At 51.5% G+C, this 23078-nt stretch overlaps 1 long non-coding RNA gene across 1 annotated transcript; it reads right to left on the bottom strand.

Moving 5' to 3' along the window:
* Positions 1 to 722: 722 nt before the first annotated feature.
* On the bottom strand, positions 723 to 22604 carry LOC122463039. The gene is made up of 3 exons (XR_006286001.1): positions 22594 to 22604; positions 13499 to 13504; positions 723 to 835 (listed from the first exon to the last, which is right to left on the bottom strand). It is a non-coding gene; the product is annotated as an uncharacterized LOC122463039 (long non-coding RNA).
* Between the last annotated feature and the right edge of the window lie 474 nt (positions 22605 to 23078).

The following is a 23078-nucleotide window of genomic DNA, read 5'->3' as shown; positions in this document are numbered from 1 at the left end:
GTCACCCCACCCCCAAAGGGAGAGATGCATTGTGTGTGTCTCTCTCTCTCTCTCTCTGTCTCTCTCTCACACACAGGGAGGCAGTGTGTGTCACACCTTCCTGTTAGTATCTAGGTCTGTTTGTTAGCCTGGGATAGAATTTTGGGTTTGACTTTTTTAATACTCTTATACTAAAATGTGTAAACAAGGGATAAAGACACTGTGATGTTGCTTCTGGGATTTGTTAGTACAATGGGAACAGATAAGAGCAGTTAAAGTGTTACTCCAGAGCACACTTTAAGATTGCCTCAACCCCTATCTCAAGGCAAAGTCAAGCAACCAATTGGGAGGAGCAAAGGGGCTGGGGGGGGGGGGGGGGTATAAAACACTAAAAGACCAAGCAGCACAACCTCACTTCTTACCTCTCCCATGGGGTACAAAAGGGGTAGGATGAAGACCCCAGACCCAAAATGGAACATGACCCTAAGTTGTAAGGGGTGGGACTGTGGGCGTGCATTGCAGATATATTTCAGCCTGCTAAGAAGGAGGAGATGGGAATAGGGAAAATGGAAAATGGGGAATAGGGAATGGGAAATGAGAATGGGGACACAGGCAAGGCTCTGAGGCATCAGAGCTGGGAAGGGGGACATGGGGTAAAGGCTCTGCGATGTCAGAACTGGGAATGGAACACTGGGAAACAGACTCTGCTGGTGTGTAGAGCTCTGGATATGCTTGTTTGGAACTAACCCCAATAAACATTGCACTGTCTGCACTTTGGACTTCTGGTCTTTTGCTGCTTGCTGTCTGCCTGACAAAAACCAGGGAAGTGGGACGGTGAAGGGAAAGCCCTCTAACACTTCCCACACACAGGGACAGATGCATGGTGTATGTCTCTCTCTCTCTCTCTCTCACACACACACACACATACACAGAGGGAGAGAGGCAGTGTTTCACACACGTAAGTGTGGGGCTCTCTCTCAGTCTCCCCATTGGAAGCTGCTCCACTGTGTATAAAATCCTTGACTAATCATGGGACCAGAGAGTGCGAATGACTATTGGGGACACTGCTAAAAGAGGGCAGAGTAAAGGTTACACAGGCAACTTTAATTGTGCATTTCCTAGTTTTCAGAAGTTGTTTACTCAACTCAGAGTGCTGCAAGGGGACAGCTTCCCACCAAGCAAACTTAACTCTGTGTTAACATATTTTTTTGCCACTGAATTCTTATTCTTAGCTTCATCATCTAGGAAAGGCAAGAAGAGAAAGTGAACATGGGGGAGTCATTAATGGGCTTCGGAGAGGGGCATAGATGAGAAGCCTCATGCCAGACACAGTTAATGTTAAAGGTATGGAGGCAGGATGGCCATAAAGGGGTAAGTACAAGGGACTGATAAAGAGCAGTAGGCCACGGATTTATCATGAGCAGAAGGCCAGAGGGATGAGAGTGGCCTGGAGACAGAAAGTGAGCTGGGAGGAGGGAAACAGAGCTGTTTGAATAGCTACAGCATGCAGGTAACTAAGGCTGACAGCATCATGAATGAAAACTGTAGAGAGGCAAATTTCATGGGCCATGGAGCCTGAATTTCACTCCTCGAGGTGCTTCCTGCTTAGGTCAGGCAATGGGATGTTGGTGGGATGATGTGGGAAGCCCCTGTCATGCCTGTTCTTTGAATGGGGCTTTGTTTTCAAGGCCTCTCTATTGGGCACCTTCCCCAATGCAAGAGTCACTAGTTCTCTTATTTCTGAGGATTACAAATAATAAAGGAAGCCAGAGATAGTCTGTGTTCATCGCATATTCTTTTTCCAGTCCTGCTCCCCAGCTGTGACTCATCACCCTCTGCCCACTGGGGCCTGGTGGAAGTTCTTCACAGAAAGGTCACGGGCTGCCTCGCAGACTCCAAAGTTAGCTCTGCGTGTGTGTGTGCATGTGGAGGAGCATCCCTCTGGCCATATGGTGGGGTAGAGCTGCTGATTGGCTGTACCCACCACTTTTCTCACCACTTCCTGATGGCAAGAGGAGGAGAAAGCCGTGGGATTCAGCTCTAGAGGAGAATGCCAGCCAAGGCAGTAGCTCCCTCCAGAAATCCCTGCAGGTCAATAGGGCCTGGGGCATGGTTTGTCATGCTGTGACTCTCACGTCGTCCTTCCTCTGATGGAGAGGGGGGATTTGGACCAGTCCATTTAAAGGTGGTTTTGTGACCATGGCAACAGAAGAGGCCATTGTGCTGTGAGCTTGGAGTGAAGCTGAGAAAATGCTTGACAGGGGGGCTCTCCTCCAGCTCTGCTTATTTGGTGAACTGCTGCCAGCAGTGTTACTATTGCTCGTGTAGGATAACAGAGACAGGTACCGCATAGCCACTGGAGAGTATTGTGGGCCTCCTAGCATAGAAGATATGCAAGGAGGGCAGCTTAGCCCATTGGATTTATGGGGGAGATGATGTTATACCCCCTAGGGATTCTGAGGGGCTGGGACATATCCAGAACCGACTACACATATACATGCATCTCAGACAGAGGCTGTAGCTAGCATTTGGGTATGATGGGCCCAGTTCACAGATTTTAATGCAAGCAGAGACCATTGTGATCACCTCATCCTGACTTCCTGCATAGCACAGGCCACAGGACTTCCCTGAATCAAGTCCTGCTTCAACACCAAAAGCTGTGCATGAACTAGAGCACAGCTATTAGAAAGAACACCCAATCTTGATTTTAAAGTGGTCAGTGATGGAGAATCCACCATGAGCTGTGGTAAGTTGTTCCAATGCTTAGTTACCCTCAGTGTTAACAATTTGCATCGTATTTCCCATTTGAATTTGCCCAGCTTCAACTCCCAGCCATTGGATCGTGTTACACCTTCCTCTGCTCGACTGAATAGCCCATTATCAGGATTTTCTTCCCCATATAGGTACATACAGCCTGTGATCCAGACATCCCTTCACCTGCTCTGGCCTAAGCTAAACAGTATGAACTCCTTGTCTCTCTCACTTTAAGGCAGGTTTTCCAATCCCTTAATCATTACCGTGGCTCTTCTCTGAACCCTCTCCAATTGATCAACCTCCTTCTTGAGCTGTACACTCCAGAACTAGACACAATGTTCCAGTAATGGTTGCACCAGTGCCAATTACAGAAGTAAAAGAGCCTCTTTACTCCTACTCAAGATTCCCCCGTTTATATATTCAAGGATCACATTAGTCCTTTTTGCCATAATATTTCCTGGGAGCTCATGTTTGGCTGATTATACACAGTGACACCCATGTTTTCTTCTGAGTCACTGCTTCCCAGGGTAGAGTCCTCCACCCTATAAATAAGACCTATATTCTTTGTTCCTAGAAGCATACATTTACACCTGGCTGTATTGAATTACTGTTTGCTTGTGCCCAGTTTACCAAGCGTCACAGAGTGTGCGGGAGTCCAGGCCCAGCACCCCTCTTTTTGGGATTCACCATGACTTTCAGCCAGTCAGTAAAATGGAAGGTTTATTGGACAAAAGGAACACAGTCTAAAATAGAGCTTGTGGGTGCAACCAGGAACCCTCAGTCAAGTCCTTCTGGGGGGGCAGGGAGCTTAGACCCCAGCCTTGGGGTTCCCTGCATTCCACCACCCAGCCAAAAACTGAAACCAAAAACCTTCCAGCAGGCTCTCTCCTGCAGCCTTTGTCCAGTTTCCTGGGCAGAGGTGTTACCACCAGCATCCCCCTCCTGGCTCAGGTTACAGGCTCTCAGGTATCCCATCCCCAATGAAACTCTCCTGCCACATTCCCGGGTCAACACTCCCCACTCCCTGCTGCGTCACACCACCCCACTCCCTACTGCGTCACATCTCTCCCCCCTTCGAGACTGAACTGAGCGGGGTCACTCTGACCAGTGACCAGGGGAAGTTCAGGGACCCCTCTCCGGGACAACGCATCCGCTATCATGTTGGCACTTTCTTTCACATGCACCACGTCCATATCATAATCCTGCAGGAGCAGGCTCCACCTCAGGAGCTTGGCGTTGGCTCCTTTCATCTGGTGTAGCCAGGTCAGGGGAGAGTGGTCGGTGTACACAGTGAAGTGTCGCCCAAAAAGATATGGCTCTACTTTCTTAAGGGTCCACACCATGGCCAGGCACTCCTTCTTGATGGCCGCGTAGTGTTGCTCCCTGGGTAGCAACTTCTTGCTCAGGTACAGGATGGGGTGTCTCTCCCTCTTTTCATCATTCTGCATTAACAGCGCCCCCAGCCCCGTGTCTGAGACATCGGTGATCACCATAAAGGGCTTGTCAAAGTCTGGGTTTGCCAGAACTGGGCCACTGATCAGAGCCTCCTTCAGGGCCCAGAGAGCCTCCTGGCACTCCTCAGTCCAGACCACCTTGTCTGGCTTCCCCTTCTTGCATAGTCCAGTGAGGGGGTGGTTATGCTGCTAAAGTGGGGCATGAATCTCCGATAGTACTCTGCCATCCCAATAAAGGCTTGGACCTGCTTTTTGGTTTTGGGGGCGGGCCAGTCCCTGATCACCTCCACCTTCACTGGTTCTGGCTTTAGGCAGCGGCTCCCCACCCGGTGGCCCAGGTAAGATACTTCAGCCATCCCCACCTTGGACTTCTCAGCTTTTACGGTCAGCCCCGCCTCCTGGAGTCGGTCCATCACTTGTCTAACCTGGGACACATGGTCCTTCCAGGTCTGGCTAAAGACACAGATGTCATCAATATATGCCATGGCAAAAGTCTCCATCCCCCTTAGTAGCTGATCCACTAGGCACTGGAAGGTAGCTGGTGTTCCCTTGAGGCCGAAAGGCAGGGTCAGAAACTCATAGAGCCCCAGAGGGGTGATAAAGGCTGATTTCAGCCTGGCGTCTGCATCCAGCGGCACTTGACAGTAGCCCTTTGTAAGATCCATGGTGGTAAGGTACCGAGCTCTTCCCAATTTGTCTAGGAGCTCATCAGGCCTGGGCATGGGGTAGGCATCAGACAGTGACAGCATTGAGCTTCTGATAGTCCACACAGAACCGGATTGACCCGTCATTTTTGGGGACTAGCACCACCGGCGAGGCCCAAGGGCTGGAAGATGGCTGGATCACCCCCAAAGCCAACATGTCCCTGACCTCTCTTCCAGGTCCTGAGCAGTTTTCCCTGTGACACGGAAGGGGGACCATCTTACTGGGGAATGTGATCCTGTCTGCACCTGGTGGACAGTCAGATTTGTGCATCCAGGCTGGATGGAAAACAGCTGTCGGTACAGATGCAGAACCCCTCTGATCTCAGCTTGTTGGGCAGGGGTTAGCTGATCCGAGAGGGGAATTGTTTCCAGGGGGGAGCCAGGGAATATATTTACCAAAGGGTCTTCTCCCTGTGCCTCCCAATGTCCACACATGACCAACACCACTTTCCCCCTGGCATAATATGGCTTCATCATATTCACATGGTACACCCAGTGGTGGTGCACCCGGTTAGACAGCTCCACCACATAGTTTACCTCATTTAGCTGCTTGACAACCTTGAAAGGGCCTTTCCAGGTGGTCTGTAGTTTGTTTTTTCTCACGGGAATGAGAACCATCACCTGATCCCCAGTGGCATAGGCGCGGGCCCACGCCATGCGGTCATACCAGACCTTCTGCTTCTTCTGGGCTCTGGCCAGGCTGATGAGTTCACCAAGTCTCTTGGAAGATCAGGACATACTCCACCACTGACTCGCCATCGGGAGTGGCCTTCCCCTCCCATTCGTCTCTCATCAGGTCCAGGGGGCCCCTTACCCTCCTTCTACATAAGTGTTGGAAAGGCAAAATCCTATAGACTCCTGGGGTACCTCCCTGTACGTGAACAGCAGGTGAGGTAAGTACTTGTCCCAGTCCTGCGGGTGCTGGTTCATAAAGGTCTTCAGCATCATTTTTAGAGTTCCATTGAACCTCTCTACCAGCCCATTAGACGGGGTGATATGTTGAGGCCCAGTTGTGCCGGACCCCACATTTCTCCCACAGCACCGAAGCAGGGCTGACATAAAGTTGGACCCTTTGTCTGTCAAGACTTCCTTGGGGAACCCCACTCGGCTGAAAATGGTCAGGAGCGCATCTGCCATGGTGTCTGCTTCAATGGAAGCTAAGGGCACTGCCTCGGGGTAGCAGGTGGCGAAATCTACCACCACCAGAATGTATTTCTTCCCCGACCGGGTCATCTTGCTGAGAGGCCCCACTATGTCCATGGCCACCTTCTGGAAAGGTTCCTCTATGATGGGCAAAGGTCTCAAAGCTGCTTTCCCCTTGCCCCGGGCCTTCCCCTCCCTCTGATGGGGTCACAGGATCGGCAATACTGCTGGACAGTGGTAAAGACCCCAGGCCAGTAAAAGTTCTGTAACAGCCTCTGCCTGGTGCGCCGGATTCCCTGGTGCCAAGAGGGGGATGTCATGGGCCAGGTACAATAGCTTGCGGTGATACTTCCGGGGTATCACCAGCTGCCTCCTGATCCTCCGGGGCTCCATGTCCCCTGGGGGAGCCCATTCTCGGTACAGGAACCTCTTCTCCCACAGGAACCTCTCCTGGCAACCTCTCCCCATGGACTGTACCGCACTGAGGTTGGCCAGTTCCCTTAGCTTCCGCAAGGAGCGATCTTTCTGCAATTCGGCCTGGAACTCAGTGGCTGGGGAAGGGATGGGGCCCGGTTCCCTCTCACTGGCTGGGTCTGAGGCCACAGCCTCTCTGAGCCGTGCCCCTCGGCGCTCCCTCCCCACTAGTGTAGGGTTCTGCGCCTCCGGTGTGGTACACTCCCCAAGTTCGGAGCGCAGTGCCCCTTGCTGGCTCTGGCTACGGGTCATGACCAGGGTGTTCTGGGGGTTGCTTGGCCAGTCCTCTAGGTCTCCCCCCATCAAAACCTCAGTGGGCAAATGGTGGTGCACCCCCACATCCTTGGGGCCCCCCTGGAACCCCCATTTCAGGTGTACCCTCACCACGGGCACCTTGAATAGGGTCCTGCCCATCCCCATCAGGGTCAGGTAGGTGTCGGGCGCCACCTGATCTGGGGCCACCACCTTGGGCCGTGCCAGCGTCACCTCCGCACCCATATCCCAGTATCCATTGATCTTCCTCCCATCCACCTCCAGGGGAACCAGGCACTCTCTCTGGAGGGACAGCCCCGCGCCCACCCTGTAAACTGAGAACCCTGAGTCTGGAGCATCCAGCCCTCCAGAGGAGCTGGCCTGGGGTACTCTTCCCTCCTGAGTAGGTGGTAAGCTGTCAGCCCTCCTTTCCTGGGTCATCTGCCCCTCGTCCAGCTGGGTCCCTATCCAATTAACCCTGGGTAGGTTGGGTCTGCTCAGTCTGTCCCTGAGCCTGGGGCACTGGGTCGTATGTGGCCTCTCTGGCCACAGTGATAGCAGCTCATGTCCCGTTGGTCCCCTTGAGCAGGTCGGACGGTCCTGACGCCAGGTGTTCCCCTTTGGAGGGGGTTCTCCCTATTTCCCCACTGGGAGGTCCCATGGTGACTCTTTCTCTGCATTGTGGGGGGCCTGTTTCTTTGAGACTCCTCTCTGCTACCTCCTGTCCGACTGTTCACAAACTCATTGGCCAGCTGCCCTGCGTGCTGCAGGTTCTCTAGCTTTTTGTCCACCAACCATAGCCTCAGGTCGGATGGGCACTGTTCATACAGTTGCTCCAGTATGAATAGGTCATGCAGGTCCTCTTTAACTTGGGCCCCAGCTGTCCACTTGCAAGCATATCCCTGCATCCAGTTGACCAGTTGTAGGTATGTGACCTCAGGGGTTTTACACAGACTCCGGAACCTTTTCTGTTACATCTCGGGAATCAGCCCAAACTCACGGAGCAGGGTCTTTTTGAACATTTCGTAGTCCCCTGCCTCCACCCCTTTCATTCGGCTGTACACCTCCATGGCTTTGGGGTCCAGTAAGGGGGTGAGAAACTGGAGCCTGTCTGCAGGGTCAACCCTGTGCCCCTCACAGGCATTCTCGAAGGCCATCAGGAAGCTATCTATGTTCTCCCCCTCCTTACGCTGGGCCCGAAAGCACTTATCAAAGCTCCTTGCAGTCTTGGGTCCCCCCTCACTTACTGCAGCTGGGGCCCCACTGCTCCTCAGCCTGGCCAGCTCCAGCTCACGCTGACGTTGCTTCTTCTTCTCCTCCAGCTCACGTTGCCGCAACTTCTCCTCATGCTGATGCTGCTTTTCATGGTCCTCCAGCTCCCTCATTTTCATCTCCCTGTCCCATTCCCGCTGCCTCCGCTCCAAGGATGGGGAGCTCCGCCGGGAGGATCCCCTGCTGGCTGCCGGGGTCAGGGTGCCCTTGGTATTCGCTGGGCTTCCCCCAACCCCTCCCCTAGGCATAGGTAGGAAGGGTCTCGGGATGTCCTTGGCATCAGTCTGACCCCTCCAAGCCCGGTCAGGCCCTGGAGTCCACGCTGCGTCCACCGGGCGGCTTCCCTCAGGGACAGGGATCGGGTCATCCAAGTGATCCTTCTCCTCCAACTGGGCAATCAGCTGTTCCTTGGTGGACCTCCCAATGCGCAGCCCACTCTGCCTGCACAGCTCCAGCAGGTCGCTCTTAAGGCGTTTAGCATACATCTCCCGGCTGGCCACTCGCAGGCCTGTGCAGCTTTCCACGTTTCCCAGGAAGAACCCTGAGGGTGCCAGTCCTTCTTGAGGTCACCACCTCTTTGCCAGGGTCAAGCTGCAGACTCCTCCGCCCCTGGGACCCTTCGCTGCAATCCCCAGGGGGACCCTGTTACTGCAAAAGTCCTTCTCGCTGGTCACACACTCCTGGGGTTAATCACCCCCTGAAACTGTCTCTCTCTGAATCTTCAGCACGCCTGGTCCCCATCAATCCCCCTTTGTTTTACTGTTCCCCAGTCACTTACTGCAGGAAGCGCCGTCCACAGGGTGCAGTAGATCCCACTGCTACCACCAGCTATCACGGAGGATGGGGGAGTCTGGGCCCTGCACCCCTCTTCCTGGGATTCACTGTGACTCTCAGCCAGCCAGTAAAGTAGAAGGTTTATTGGACAATGGGAACACAGTCTAAAACAGAGCTTGTGGGTACAACCAGGACCCCTCAGTCAAGTCAACTCGCAGAAGCTACTAGATTGCAAGCCCTGGTTCTCATGGGCGACTTCAATCATCCTGATATCTGCTGGGAGAGCAATACAGTGGTGCACAGACAATCCAGGAAGTTTTTGGAAACTGTAAGAGACAATTTCCTGGTGCAAGTGCTGGAGGAACCAACTAGGGGCGGAGCTCTTCTTGACCTGCTGCTCACAAAGAGGGAAGAATAGTAGGGGAAACAAAAGTGGATGGGAACCGGGAGGCAGTGACCACGAAATGGTCAAGTTCAGGATCCTGACACAAGGAAGAAAGGAAAGCAGCAGAATACTGACCCTGGACTTCAGAAAAGCAGATTTTGACTCCCTCAGGGAACTGATGGGCAAGATCCCCTGGGAGAATAACATGAGGGGGAAAGGAGTCCAGGAGAGCTGGCTGTATTTTAAAGAATCCTTATTGAGGTTACAGGGACAAACCATCCCGATGTGTAGAAAGAATAGTAAATATGGCAGGTGACCAGCTTGGCTTAATAGTGAAATCCTTGCTGATCTTAAACACAAAAAAGAAGCTTACAAAAAGTGGAAGATTGGACAAATGACCAGGGATGAGTATATAAATATTGCTCGGGCATGTAGGAATGAAATCAGGAAGGCTAAATCACACCTGGAGTTGCAGCTAGAGAGGGATGTTAAGAGTAACAAGAAGGGTTTCTTCAGGTATGTTGGCAACAAGAAGAAAGCCAAGGAAAGTGTGGGCCCCTTACTGAATGAGGGAGGCAACCTAGTGACAGAGGATGTGGAAAAAGCTAATGTACTCAATGCTTTTTTTGCCTCTGTCTTCACGAACAAGGTCAGCTCCCAGACTACTGCACTGGGCAGCACAGCATGGGGAGGAGGTGGCCAGCCCTCTGTGAAGGAAGAAGTGGTTCGGGACTATTTAGAAAAGCTGGACGAGCACAAGTCCATGGGGCCGGATGCGTTGCATCTGAGAGTGCTAAAGGAGTTGGCGGATGTGATTGCAGAGCCATTGGCCATTATCTTTGAAAACTCATGGCAATCGGGGGAAGTCCCGGAAGACTGGAAAAAGGCTAATGTAGTGCCAATCTTTAAAAAAGGTAAGAAGGAGGATCCTGGGAACTACAGGCCGGTCAGCCTCACCTCAGTCCCCGGAAAAATCATGGAGCAGGTCCTCAAGGAATCAATTCTGAAGCACTTAGAGGAGAGGAAAGTGTTCAGGAACAGTCAGCATGGATTCACCAAGGGCAAGTCATGCCTGACTAATCTAATTGCCTTCTATGACAAGATAACTGGCTTTGTGGATGAGGGGAAAGCGGTGGACGTGTTATTCCTTCACTTTAGCAAAGCTTTTGACACGGTCTCCCACAGTATTCTTGCCAGCAAGTTAAAGAAGTATGGGCTGGATGGATGCACTACAAGGTGGGTAGAAAGTTGGCTAGATTGTCGGGCTCAACAGGTAGTGATCAATGGCTCCATGTCTAGTTGGTAGCTGGTATCTAGCGGAGTGCCCCAAAGGTCGGTCTTGGGGCCGGTTTTGTTCAATATCTTCATTAATGATCTGGAGGATGGTGTGGATTGCACCCTCAGCAAGTTTGCGGATGACACTAAACTGGGAGGAGTGGTAGATACGTTGGAGGGTAGGGATAGGATACAGAGGGTCCTAGACAAATTAGAGGATTGGGCCAAAAGAAATCTGATGAGGTTCAACAAGGACAAGTGCAGAGTCCTGCACTTAGGACGGAAGAATCCCATGCACCGCTACAGACTAGGGACCGAATGGCTAGGCAGCAGTTCTACAGAGAAGGACCTACGGGTGACAGTGGACAAGAAGCTGGATATGAGTCAACAGTGTGCCCTTGTTGCCAAGAAGGCCAATGGCATTTTGGGGTGTATAAGTAGGGCCATTGCCAGCAGATTGAGGGACGTGATCGTTCCCCTCTATTCGACATTTGTGAGGACTCATCTGGAGTAGTGTGTCCAGTTTTGGGCCCCACACTACAAGAAGGATGTGGAGAAATTGGAGAGAGTCCAGCGAAGGGCAACAAAAATGATTAGGGGTCTGGAACATATAAGGAGAGGCTGAGGGAACTGGGATTGTTTAGTCTACGGAAGAGAAGAATGAGGGGGGATTTGATAGCTGCTTTTAACTACCTAAAAGGTGGATCCAAAGAGGATGGATCTAGACTATTCTCAGTGATAGCAGATGACAGAACAAGGAGTAATGGTCTCAAGTTGCAGTGGGGGAGATTTAGGTTGGATATTAGGAAAAACTTTTTCACTAGGAGGGTGGTGAAACACTGGAATGCGTTACCTAGGGAGGTGGTGGAATCCCCTTCCTTGGAAGTTTTTAAGGTCAGACTTGACAAAGCCCTGGCTGGGATGATTTAGTAGGGATTGGTCCTGCTCTGGGCAGGGGGTTGGACTAGATGTCCTCCAAAGGTCCCTTCCAACTCTGTTATTCTGTGATTCTAAGTCCTTCTGGGGGGCAGGGAGCTTAGACCCCAGCCTTGCGGTTCCCTGCATTCCACCACCCAGCCCAAAACTGAAACCAAAAACCCTCCAGCAGGCTCTCTCCTGCAGCCTTTGTCCAGTTTCACGGGCAGAGGTGTTACCTCCTCCATCCCGCTCCTGGCTCAGGTTACAGGCTCTCAGGTATCCCATCCCCAGTAAAACTCCCCTGCCACATTCCCGGGTCAACACTCCCCCCTCCCTGCTGTGTCACACCACCCCACTCCCTACTGCGTCACACCAAGCAATCTAAATCTCTCTATTCATAGGAGGGTGGTGAAACACTGGAATGAGTTACCTAGGGAGGTGGTAGAATCTCCATCCTTAGAGGTTTTTAAGGCCGGGCTTGACAAAGCCCTGGCTGGGATGATTTAGTTGGGGTTGGTCCTGCTTTGAGCAGGGGGTTGAACTATATGACCTCCTGAGGTCTCTTCCAACCCTAATCTTCTATGATTATATATCAGTGACCCATCCTCTTCATTATTTACCACTCCTCCAATCTTTGTGTCATCTGCAAACTTTATGGGTGATGATTTCATGTTTTCTTCCAGGTCATTACTAAAATTGTTAAATAGCATAGGGACCCCACTAGAAACGCACCCGTTCAATGTCGATTCCCATGTACATGTTGAGACCAGCCAGTTGGTCAGTTGTTAATCCATTAAAGTGTGTCGTATTGATTCTCTACAGCTTCATTCGCTAACAAAGGGGAGAGGAGCAAGGTGGCTGTAAACACACCATCCTGCATTCTTGGCCCTGTTGGGGGCCTCCCTGGCACGAGACCGTGTTTCAGCTGCCCTGAGGTTCCTGTAACTTATACTGCACTGCACAGGGTCCCTGTGGATCACTGCAGCAGACGAGCATAACTGAAGAACAATGGTTTCTGACCCCTTCCACCCCAGCACAACCCCTCTCACTCCAGAGGAGCCACCTGCAATGATCAGGGCCTGGGCAATCACATCTAGTCGTCAGAGCCAAGAGTCAACACCAAAGCCAACATCGGTGTCAAGACAAAGGTCAGAGCCAGAGACAATGTCAGGGGCAAGGCAGAGGAGCAAGGGCTGGGAGTAGGTGGGAGTCTGGGATGGATGGACAGGAACCAGGAGCAGGCGGGTAAGCAGGAGGAGTCCATAGTAGCAGCCAGCCAGGAATTCCTCTAGCTGCTCAGACAACTTCCTGTTGTTACTTCCTGGTTTATATAGCACTCCTCAGCCAACCAGGGGGCTGGATATTCCCCCCAGTCAGGAGATTTGGGGGTGGGGCCCTCTGTGAGGGCTTCCCTAGACCCTTTCCTGCTTACTCAGGTGAGCAGCTGGGAGATGATTGTGGTCTGAGCACAGCCCAGGGACCCTGAGGCCTAGGTTCGAGGCCTGTGATCCCTCGCACCACATCCTATTGAGGGTCTGGGGCAGAGCATGAGCCAGTGACACAGCCTTAGCCAGGCTCTGTCTCAGCACAGCTTCTGTCTAAGAATGTGACTCATGACACAGCGGAGTGAGAAGCTCTTTGGGAAAGAGTCAAACAATGCTGACCCCAGGGCTTAATTTGTGCCACGTCTGAGCCCTGGCACCTCTAGGCTTGGCAGTTCATAGCCCCAGCACCTTTGGGCTTGCTGTATGAGTTATGAATGTAAAAAAGGTACTTGAGCCCCGGCACTTCTTACATTACAAATTGAGCACTGGCTGAGGACTGGGAAAGCTCCAGTTGTCTGTTCCTCCAAGGAGCCCTCCATCAAACACAAGACAGAACTGTGTACAGCAGGGAAACAGTAAAGGTCACAAGCATTGTCTCACACTCTGTTGACTCCAAACCCTGGCGGTTTTGTTCTAACTTAGGATCCTGTTGGGATCTGCAGGATTGGCACTGACTACAAGCCTATTGGTCAATTCTACAAGAAGATGGGTTTTGAAGATTAAGCAATTGAACTTGTCCTCAGTGGAAGGGTCAAAACATCTGCTTCTCCCACATACAGCAGTAGGAACCTCCTGCTTCTCCAGCACCAGACCCAGCCTCCCTGCTTCCTGCCTGGCTGATGTAAACCCAAGGTGCCAAATGAAAGGCGGTAATTACGCCTGGCAGCATGCGGATCCACGCGTACAGGTGCTTCAGAGCTCCTGGGGAGAATGTGCACTGAAGCTCCTTAAGAGATTTGTGGGAGCCCTTGGAAAGGGAAGCAGGAGTTGTTTCTGGCTTCCATAATGGTTTGTGCGCTAGCACCAGTTGCACAGTGGCGCGGGCTCCTTTGTCAACTGCATCCATTCTGCTCCACTCCACAGGCAACTGGCAGCTTTAGACAGCTCTGTGCCTGCTGCCATACCCAAGGGCCAGATCCTCTCCAAGCATCATGGGAGGTGCACAGCCTGTGCAGGAGCAGAGGGATTTTGCACCCCATCCAGGGGGGCCTGCTGCGGAGGAGGCAGCCCCCACAGCAGAGTTTCTGAAAGCCCCCACACCAACAAATATCCAGGGCTGAAGCGGAAAGCCTGAGTCCCGCGGAGGAATTCTGCCTGCCCAGACTGTTGCTTTGTGACCTAAGCGAGTTCTCAATGGCTGGGGATTATTGCTCTCCCTGTGGAGGCTGAAACTGAGGGAAGGGCACGTAGGTCTTGGGAGCAGTAGCTGCAGTAAGTGGTGCTAAGATGGCTGTGTGGCCTTGCCTGCCATTCCCTGGCACTTTGCACAGGAGGGGAGAATGGAATGTGCCTGGTATTGGAATTGGGAAACAATCTCTCTGAGGAGGAGGATGAATTGGGATAGGGGCTGAATGGATGAAGTGGAGTGGCCCCTGGGCAGCGCAGGGCTCAAACCCTTAGCCATCCCTCCCTTCAGAGCTAAGGCACTCGGCCTCTCCGGAACAAGTGCTGCCTCGGGAAGTGTCTCCTCCCAGCCATCCGCCCACCAGAGTCACAGCCTCCCACGGGACCACGAGTGCATAGGGCTCTGGGAATTAAAGCCTACACTGCCCCAGTGGGCGTGCTCCATTCCCCCACTCGCTCGCAGCAGAAGGGTGTCCTCTCTGAGCAAGGGTTACAGGGTGCCTGGATGCACAGTGACCAGACTGTCAGCTTCCTTGGCGACACTCGCAGGGCCTGGAAGAACGGCGCCCTGGAATGAGATTTTGCTTCTGCATTAGCATCCCAGCAGGCCGCGCTGGCCCCTCCATGCCGATTCCCCGCAGCTTTAGACAGCGGCTCTATTTTTACCTAAGCCGTGGGAAATTTCTCAGTGAACTAAAAAAGAAGAGAAGAGAGAAGCAAGCGCGGTGGGTGAAAGCTCGAGATTTCCCATCTGGCGCTGCAGTCTGGTTGGGCTGCCCCCGCCATGTGCTGAACTCAGTTCAGACCGCACTTGGAGACGATAAGCCCAGGATATTGAGAGAGACGCTTCTAGAGCTCCCAGTGCTCCTGGCCACATTCACAGCAAAAGTCAGTGATACAGCTGAGGGCCCTGGCCTGCCCCACTCCAACCCAAAGCCAGGGCCAAGGGTCTGCTGGAGCAATGGGAGCAGCCTTCGGCCCTTACGTTTCCCTTCTAATCTCATTTTTTCACCACCATCTTTGGCATTGCCTGGGCCCTGCTGAGTGCCCCCTGCCCCATCTAACCCCTAGCGCTGCCCCTCCCAGCTGTCCCCACACCTCTGCCCCTGCCCTGCCTGCCTTTCCTCTCCACTTCCCTCATCCTAGCCTCTGCTCTGCCCCTCCCACTCCCTCCGCCTCTGCCCTGCTCCCTCTTGTCTCCCTCCTCCCCTGGCAGTGATTTCCAGAGTAGTGCCTCCAGAGCGCCCCTGTCTCTGCCAGCCTGGGCACTCAAGCACCTAGCTCCGTGTGCACCCTCCCACAGTGCCTGCACCTCCTCCTGCAAATTCTCAGGAGAGGCAATTCAAGCATGTTCCCCTACAAATAGTGGCATAGCCTTGAATTCACAATGGCTGAGCTCGCTGCCTGCCTCTTGTCGTTCCTTTGTTCCCCTCAAGGCCAAGCAGACACCCGCCTGCATGACTCTCTGGAAGGATTCTTGAAAATACGGGGCACAATGCAGCAGGTCAGATAGTTTGGCTTTTGTGCTGCATGCTCAGGCTAATGGGACGCTTCTTCTCTGCATTTCAGAGCCGCACGTGCTGGGTCACGTTCAGAGTGGTGGTGCACGTCCATGGGAGAGCTCACACCACAAGATGGAACACAATTCCCTTTCCTAGCACCAGCCCCTTCCAAGCATCGCAGATAAATCCGCAGCCATCGAATGCATAGGCACACATACCCAGACATGCGGGCCAACGTTTTCACAAGCTGCCTCTGCACTGAGCTACGCACCAGGCACCCCACATGCCAGCAGATACAATCCCACAGACCAGCACACCCTCCGAATGCTTTGATTCCCAACCGGGGTCTCTCTGGCTCTGTCAGGACAGAGATGTCACTCATCTGGTGCTTGGCCGGCTCTGTGTGTGAGTCCTGGTGCGTGTGTCACACAGATCCCTCAGAAAAAGCCAGTCAGTCTTATGGGGCGAATGCTCCCATTTCCTGGTTGCGGGTAGGCCCCTGCATAGCGGCTCTTTGTTTCCAAGGCCTTTTGCATTGCTCTTCTTCCTGCTGCCTCAGCAGATCCAAAGAAACGGGGGGGTCTCTCATGGCCACACTTCGGAGCTCTGACCAGGAGGGTTCTGACATGAGTGCAGATGAGCCTGAAGGAGCTGAGGCTAGCAGTGCCGGAGAGGCTCTGAAGCGGATTCCCTTCACCAGCCTGGAGACTGACAGTATCTCCTTGGCAAATCGCAGGAGACCAGCTCTTTTCCAGTGGCTGGGTTTGAAGATTAGGGTCAGACTGAAAAGCAGCAAACCCCCCATCCAAACTAAACGGAGCACTGGCCTCGGTGTGGAGTGGGGGAGGAAATCAAACTCAACCAGGGAGCCCCAAACTCAACAAGCAGCAGAGAAGTTTGAGCCCGGCTGCAAGAGGAGGAGGTTCCAGGAAGGTGTGAAGAGAAAACGAGATAACAACATTTGGATTTATTTATAAACCAAACCCTGCATCTGCTGCACCCAAGATAGCTTGGTTCAGTCTTCAGCATTAAACATTTCATTAGCCCACAGCCCCGCTGGCGCTGCTCACACCCTCCTGCTGCCTGCCAAGCAGACAATCCATCTAGGCAGCTCTAATTAAACTTCAGAGGTAATGAATTTTTCAATGGTTAAATGATTAAAACTGTTAAAGTAGAATATGGCTGGATGGCGTGACTGGTTCACTCATCTAAACTGACTGCAGTGGGGGCGTATGGGAGCGCCTGGGCCAGTTTGCTGGGTGAACAGGTCTCTTGTGGGGGAGGTTCCCTGGAAATACCAACCCTTCCAGAATCTGGTGGAGGCTTTGATCCGAGGACGTGGGAACAGTTGGCCCCACCACCAGACAGGCACGATGAAAGGGTTAGGGAGTCTTTAAAGGGCCAGCGTTCCTTTTCTAAGTTACTATTTGTGGCTTTTGTTGGGACAATTATGTGAAAGATAAATAGCCACCACCCACCTTTCATGCTGCCGACAGCTCCTCAGCTTATGAACAGCTGCTATCAGCCTAATCATCTGAAAAATCATCTCTAAATGAGAGAGTCCCAGGCAGAAGAGTGATTAATGTCTGTGCATCAAAAATAAAGGGCTCCCATTAGCACTTGCTGTATGGTGCTTGGAATGAAGAACATTAGATGCCACGTTCTGTAATGGGTCAGTGATCGTGGGAGGAACCTGTCATCTGTGGCTTTCAGAGAGCAAGTGTAACCCACACACCTTCTGGGTGTGGTTTCTGTCCCATCTAGTGGCACCAAGACCACTTAGAGAGAGATTAATGAGTTTGCTCTACAGCCTTAGGTAAAAGCCAGTTGGCTTTTAGCTCATGCGGTAGAGGCTCATGCACTAAGCTCCAGAGGTCCCCAGTTCGATCCCGCCCGCTGACGACCGGGGTGTGTCGGTGTTACACAAGGCCAGGGCATTAGTGAGAAAGGGAATGGCTGGGAGCTCATATCACATCAACCCTCCATCATGGAGATGCTTAGCAGAATTTAGTGAGGTGTGTACATTGGGCTGGGAACCCTATAAAGAAGGGCACTCTCATAAATTGAAGGGTATGGAGAGTGATGCACTGTACTTACTCCCAGAACATGGTGGCCACCATGCCAACTATCCTCAGTCCTTGCCTGGGGTGACAGGACAGTTCGGTCTCCAGAGACTGCCCAGTTTTTGATCTCTCTGCTGAGATGGATAACGAGAGGGCCAGTGCGGTGATGCTGATTTTGTGATATAGGCCTTTGTCTGCTAGCAACTGAGCTGAGACCCACCAACTCAAAGATCTAAATGTGGAGGAGGCTTGGAATGACTTTAAATCAAAGTTGCAGATACTGTCTGAAACTGGCATCCCAAGCCAAGGGCGAAAAATCATAGGGAAGAGCTTCAGACCAAACTGGATGAACGAGCATCTCAAACAGGTTATTAAGAGAAAGCAGAAAGCCTACAAGGAATGGGCGATGAGATGGATCAGCAAGGGAAGCTGTACACGTGAATGGCGGATCTCTGTTATGAAATCACTGCTGCAGACTGCTGCTCCCTTTCAGTGTTTGCCTTTCATTAGATGCGTATACGAACAGGAATTGTGCCTGAAGTTATACTAGCTGAGAAAGAGTGCGGAGAAAACCCAAGTTAACAAGCTTCAAGCTTCAGGGCATAGACTCATCCATGATAAACTGGGGCAAGATAAAAACTGCCCTCGTGGTAGAGATATGCACAGTAAGATGCAGGTGGGGGGGTTAAACCTTCCTATGAACCATCCACTATGAGTCACTTCTGGAGACAGGATGCTGGACAATTGGATTGATCCAACACAACAATTCCCACAGCTCTAATTTGCCGTTGTTATTATATTGCTAGTATTAATATATTCTACTCCTTAATAATATTTTCTATGTAGGCAACAGGCTACGTTGACACCAGCAGCAGCATTTGCCTCCCTGTGGGAGAGTTTGTATCTGGGGAAAGTGAATGCGGTGCCCCAAAGCCAACACATGACTGTGTGCCTAGCCCATGGCCACTCTCCAGCACTGCCACTTTGATAATGTACAAAAGCACAGATCTTCCTTCCTATAAGCAAAGAGACTAATCAATCAGTCCCTCAGTAGAGATCGGCAAGAAATGAATTATCCAGCAACTCCAAATAAGCCACTGTTAATCAAATAAAGGCCCTTGTCTGTCCTCAGCTATGCCAGCTGAGTGCCGCTTTCCGTGGGAATCCGTGCCAGTGAGATGTTTCAGTGGACTCTCCTGCATCAATTAACATGCTTGAGACCAGGAAGGCCCTGGCATGCAGAAGAAAGGAACATCAAACAGCCACTCTGACACATGCTTAACATTTTATATTTTTTGTAAAAATGCAAAAGGGTTGAGTTTTAAATATTCATCTCCTGGGAAGCCAACTGGGGTGGATGAAAGGCTGCAGGTCTCCAGGGCAGGGTGAGGTGGCTGATGCATGATTCCTTAGAGGGGTTAAGAGGATGTTGGGCAGTTCCTTGAGGGGATGGAGAGGTGTCGTGCCATTACTCGGGCGAAGGGGTGGGGTAAGATGTTGGTGTCATAACAGTGCCGTGCTGAGCTCTTCACACCACTTGCTGTGACTGAGAGCGTGAACACAGAGCCAGTGTCGTTACGCTCTTGAGTATCTCTCAAGTCTCATGATATTTGGTGGTTTTCTGAAGGTCCCACTCCCAGAGGCTGGCGATTAGGGGAAATCCCAGCTTTCATTTTTAAAAAAAAGCACGTTCCTAGCTTCACAGTTGTGGGGAGAAGCTTGAAAATGTGACCTAAGACTTGAAAACCAGGAGGCAAATAAAAAGAATACATATTTTTTTAAATCTTATGTTTTTTAAGCCAGTCTCATGATTTTGGAGGGTCTGGCTCATGATCTTTGACAATATGGGTCAGCAATGCGCATACGCAGAAGCGCACATTGTTCCAGGCTGGGAGCTGAACAGAGTCACCTGTTCAGCTCCCAGCCTGGAACAATCTAATCCCCAGACAGCGTATGCTCACAACACTTCCACTCTCCTATGAACCAGCCCCAGGGAGCGTCACTCTTCTCTGTGTGGCAAGATCAGATGACAGTGCTATTATGCTCAGTGAGAGCAGGGGGGAAAGTCTTCTAAAAACCCAAACCCGGCTTTTAAGGGCCTTTCATAATTGTACAAGCCCCTCTGTGGCAGTTATAATTAGGAGAGCTCATTGAATTCCTTTCTCAAGGCCAGACAAATGCCTGTTACAGCAGCTTCCTCTTACAAGGGAGCAGAGTGAGCCGGCTGAGCCATGTCAGTCAGGAAAGGTTCTGATTAACTGTTCCCTCTTCCCCAGCTCTCCCAAACGTGGCTCTTTCACTAAAGTCAGACATTGAGATCCACATGAACAGCACCCAACTCACGGCCCCACACGACAGGCCTAGGCCCTGCCAAGGGCCCTGCAATGTCTGGGATTCCCTAGGGCTATGGGTAAAGTCAAGGGGAGCATGGAGCAAAGCTTCCAGCCTCTGCTAACTCGGAGGGACAGCTCCCCTCCCCTACCTTGGCTGGACAGTGCTCCTCCCTCCTCCCCCTCCCTTTGCTTTGGCTGGGCTGGGCCCCCCACAACTCCCCCCTCCTGCTGTCTTGGTTGGGTAGTGCCCCCCAGAGCTCCCCCTCCCTCTGCCTTGGCTTGGCAGCACCCCCGCCCCCCGGCAGCTCACCAGCCCCCCTTAGTTGGTGCAGTGAGAACCGCACCCCCCGCCATTCTGTTTCCACTGGCTGTGACCATGGGTCCGGATGCAGATAGGAGGGTGTCCTGGTATTTCTCAGGCTTTGTCTGGGCAGACTCAGGGAGCTGCTGGGCTCCTTAGGAATCGGGGACACTCAGGACATGTTTATACTACAAACTTCGGTCGAGGCAAGTTCCATCGTGTAGCTGCCAACGTTTTTGTAGCGTTCAGGTGTGTGCTGCTTGCATCGTTACAGCACGTACTCACCAGAAGTGCGTGTATCATTGCAAAGTGTATCATTGGCAGAGGGATAGCTCAGTGGTTTGAGCAAAGCCTGCTAAACCCAGGGTTGTGAGTTCAACCCTTGAGGGGGGCGATTTAGGGATCTGGGGCAAAAACTGGGGATTGGTCCTGCTTTGAGCAGGGGCTGGACTAGGTGACCTCCTGAGGTCCCTTCCAACCCTGACATTCTATGATTCTAAAGTGCCATGCACCCCGGGAATGTGTCCTAGGGTGCATGGTGCCTTTGGGGATCTTGTTGTTATGGGGTACACATGAGCTGCCTGAGGATCTTTGGGAGCTAGTGGCTAAGTTCCCAGCATGCAATTTTCTCCACCCCGTAATGCCATCCTTATCCCATAATTTTTGTGCTTTTTTTTTTAAATCCCACAAACCCATGGCTGCTTTCCTTTTGGAAAGGATTTGGGGGTCCTGGTGGAAACTGTTGTGAAGTGCTGGGTAAAGGAGTGGATGTTATGCCTGGATGGATAAACAGGAATATTGAACCAGAGTAGGGATGTGATATTCCCTCTGTGTATGGCTTTAAAGAGACTATTCGTATTACTGGACACCATGTCCAGGTTTGGGGTCCACACTACAAACAGCTCCAAGAACCATGAGAGGTCTGGAAAACCTGCCTTATCACGAGGAACTAAAGGGGATCAATCTATTGGAGAGAATGTTGAGACACCACTTGGTATGGTCGGTAAACACCCACACAGGGAGAAGATCTCTGATATGAGAAACCAGACGAAGGCAGAACAAGAGCCACTGGCTGGAAGCTGAAGTCAAAGAAACGTGAGCTGGAAAGGAGACACAAATGTTTAACATTGAGGGTAACTGGCCACTGGAGCAGATTGCAGAGGGCTGTTGTCATTTTTCTCTCACTGGGGGTTTTAAAATTAGGATTGGGTGTCTCATTCAAAAAGACATGCTCCAACTCAAGCAAAATGACTGGACTCAGCACCCGAATCCCTGGGTGAGATTCTCTGCTGTGTGCTATGCAGGAGCTCAGGCTGGATGACCCCTTCGGCCTGACTATATGAATCTATGCTCTGCACCCTCAGCTGACTCCAGGTTACATCTAGTGCCAGTTGAAGACCTGGGACTTAATCTTTAAAACTTTCTATCCCTCCACTATCCCTCTACCCACTCCATTGATAATGGGAGGTTGTGGGTGTCAAGTTGTCTGGAGTGACTCATGACTGAGTGCCGACCTCAGGGCAGACTGTCAGAAAACTGGGCAGACATCCCAAGTTGGTGAATGTTCTATAATTGGATTTCATGAAGTCAGTAAGAAATGTGAACTTCTTGATCACTATACCAGTCGTACCATGCAGCCACAGACTGAGACTTTCCAGTCTATCTTGCCACGCAGACAAACTGGACTTTGTGATAAAAGGTCACTTAAACCAAAAATCACACCACATCAAGTTGCTCCCAGTCCCAAGAGATCAGCCACTTGCCCCAGATCAATTGGTACTCTAGATCTTACACCAAAGACAACACTGGTAGCCAATTCTATAGTAAGCTAACTAAAGGTTTAGTAGCTAGAAAAGGAAATGAGAGATATTGAGAGGTTAAAGCAGGAAAAATATATGCACAGGTGAGTCACAGTTTGTAATTCCAAATGGTGGCAGTTATGGAATAAACTGCCAATTTTCCCAAAAGTCTTTTCAGGTTACCCAGATTGTCTCTGGGGATCTCTGCTTTGCATCTGGTACCCTTCCCTATCAGAGTCCAAACACTCCAGAGATGAAAGATTTTTCTCTGCATCCATACTTATAGCTTCTTCTCCCAGAAAACAAGCTGACAGGGTCACTACCCACATGGGCTTTTCCTTTGATGGCGGAGAGTGAGGAACGCATATTGAGTCTTTGACCTCCAAACATCACACATAATGACCACTTGCTTTGGAATTAGCACTTTTCTGTTAAAGTTCTTTCTCGTTTGATGGGCTATTTAGTTACAGGGGCATACACAATATAAATCTTTGCTATTACATTATAATTGGATACAGCTAAGTGAAAATAATGCAAATAACATCCCCCTAGTTTTCATGAAGTTTAAACACCAAATACACTCTTATACATGTAACAATCACGTTGATCTACACTAATACACAAGTGAAGTGGCCTGGGGCTCTGGCATGAGCTGGCACCTACTCTACCAGCATCATGGGGGGCAGACTCCAGTGAACAAGGGAGGGGCTGCTGGAAGAGGTGCTATTATATCTCAAGAGAAAATCTGCACTACCCTCTGGGTCTGTTCATATTGGTTGTGCGGGGAACCTACCCCACCTCCAGCTGTAGAGGCTGGTCTTTCTAAGTAGCCATGAGCTTCCTTGTCCTTTGCTCTTTTCTTCTGCCGTGAAAAGGCTTCCCTGGCAATGCAAGCGTTGGGCATGCAGGGGAGAATAAGCCCCATCCTGTGCAGTTGATTCAGAACAAGCAAGACATGTCATATAAAGCATGTGGGGGGGGGGGGGAGGGGGGTTGTGGCAGAGTGTGTGGAGGTGGGATTGAGTTG

This window comes from Chelonia mydas, chromosome 15 (genome assembly GCF_015237465.2).
Source record: "Chelonia mydas isolate rCheMyd1 chromosome 15, rCheMyd1.pri.v2, whole genome shotgun sequence".
NCBI classification, from domain to species: domain Eukaryota; kingdom Metazoa; phylum Chordata; order Testudines; family Cheloniidae; genus Chelonia; species Chelonia mydas.
This window is presented reverse-complemented; position numbering and strand designations above follow the sequence as displayed.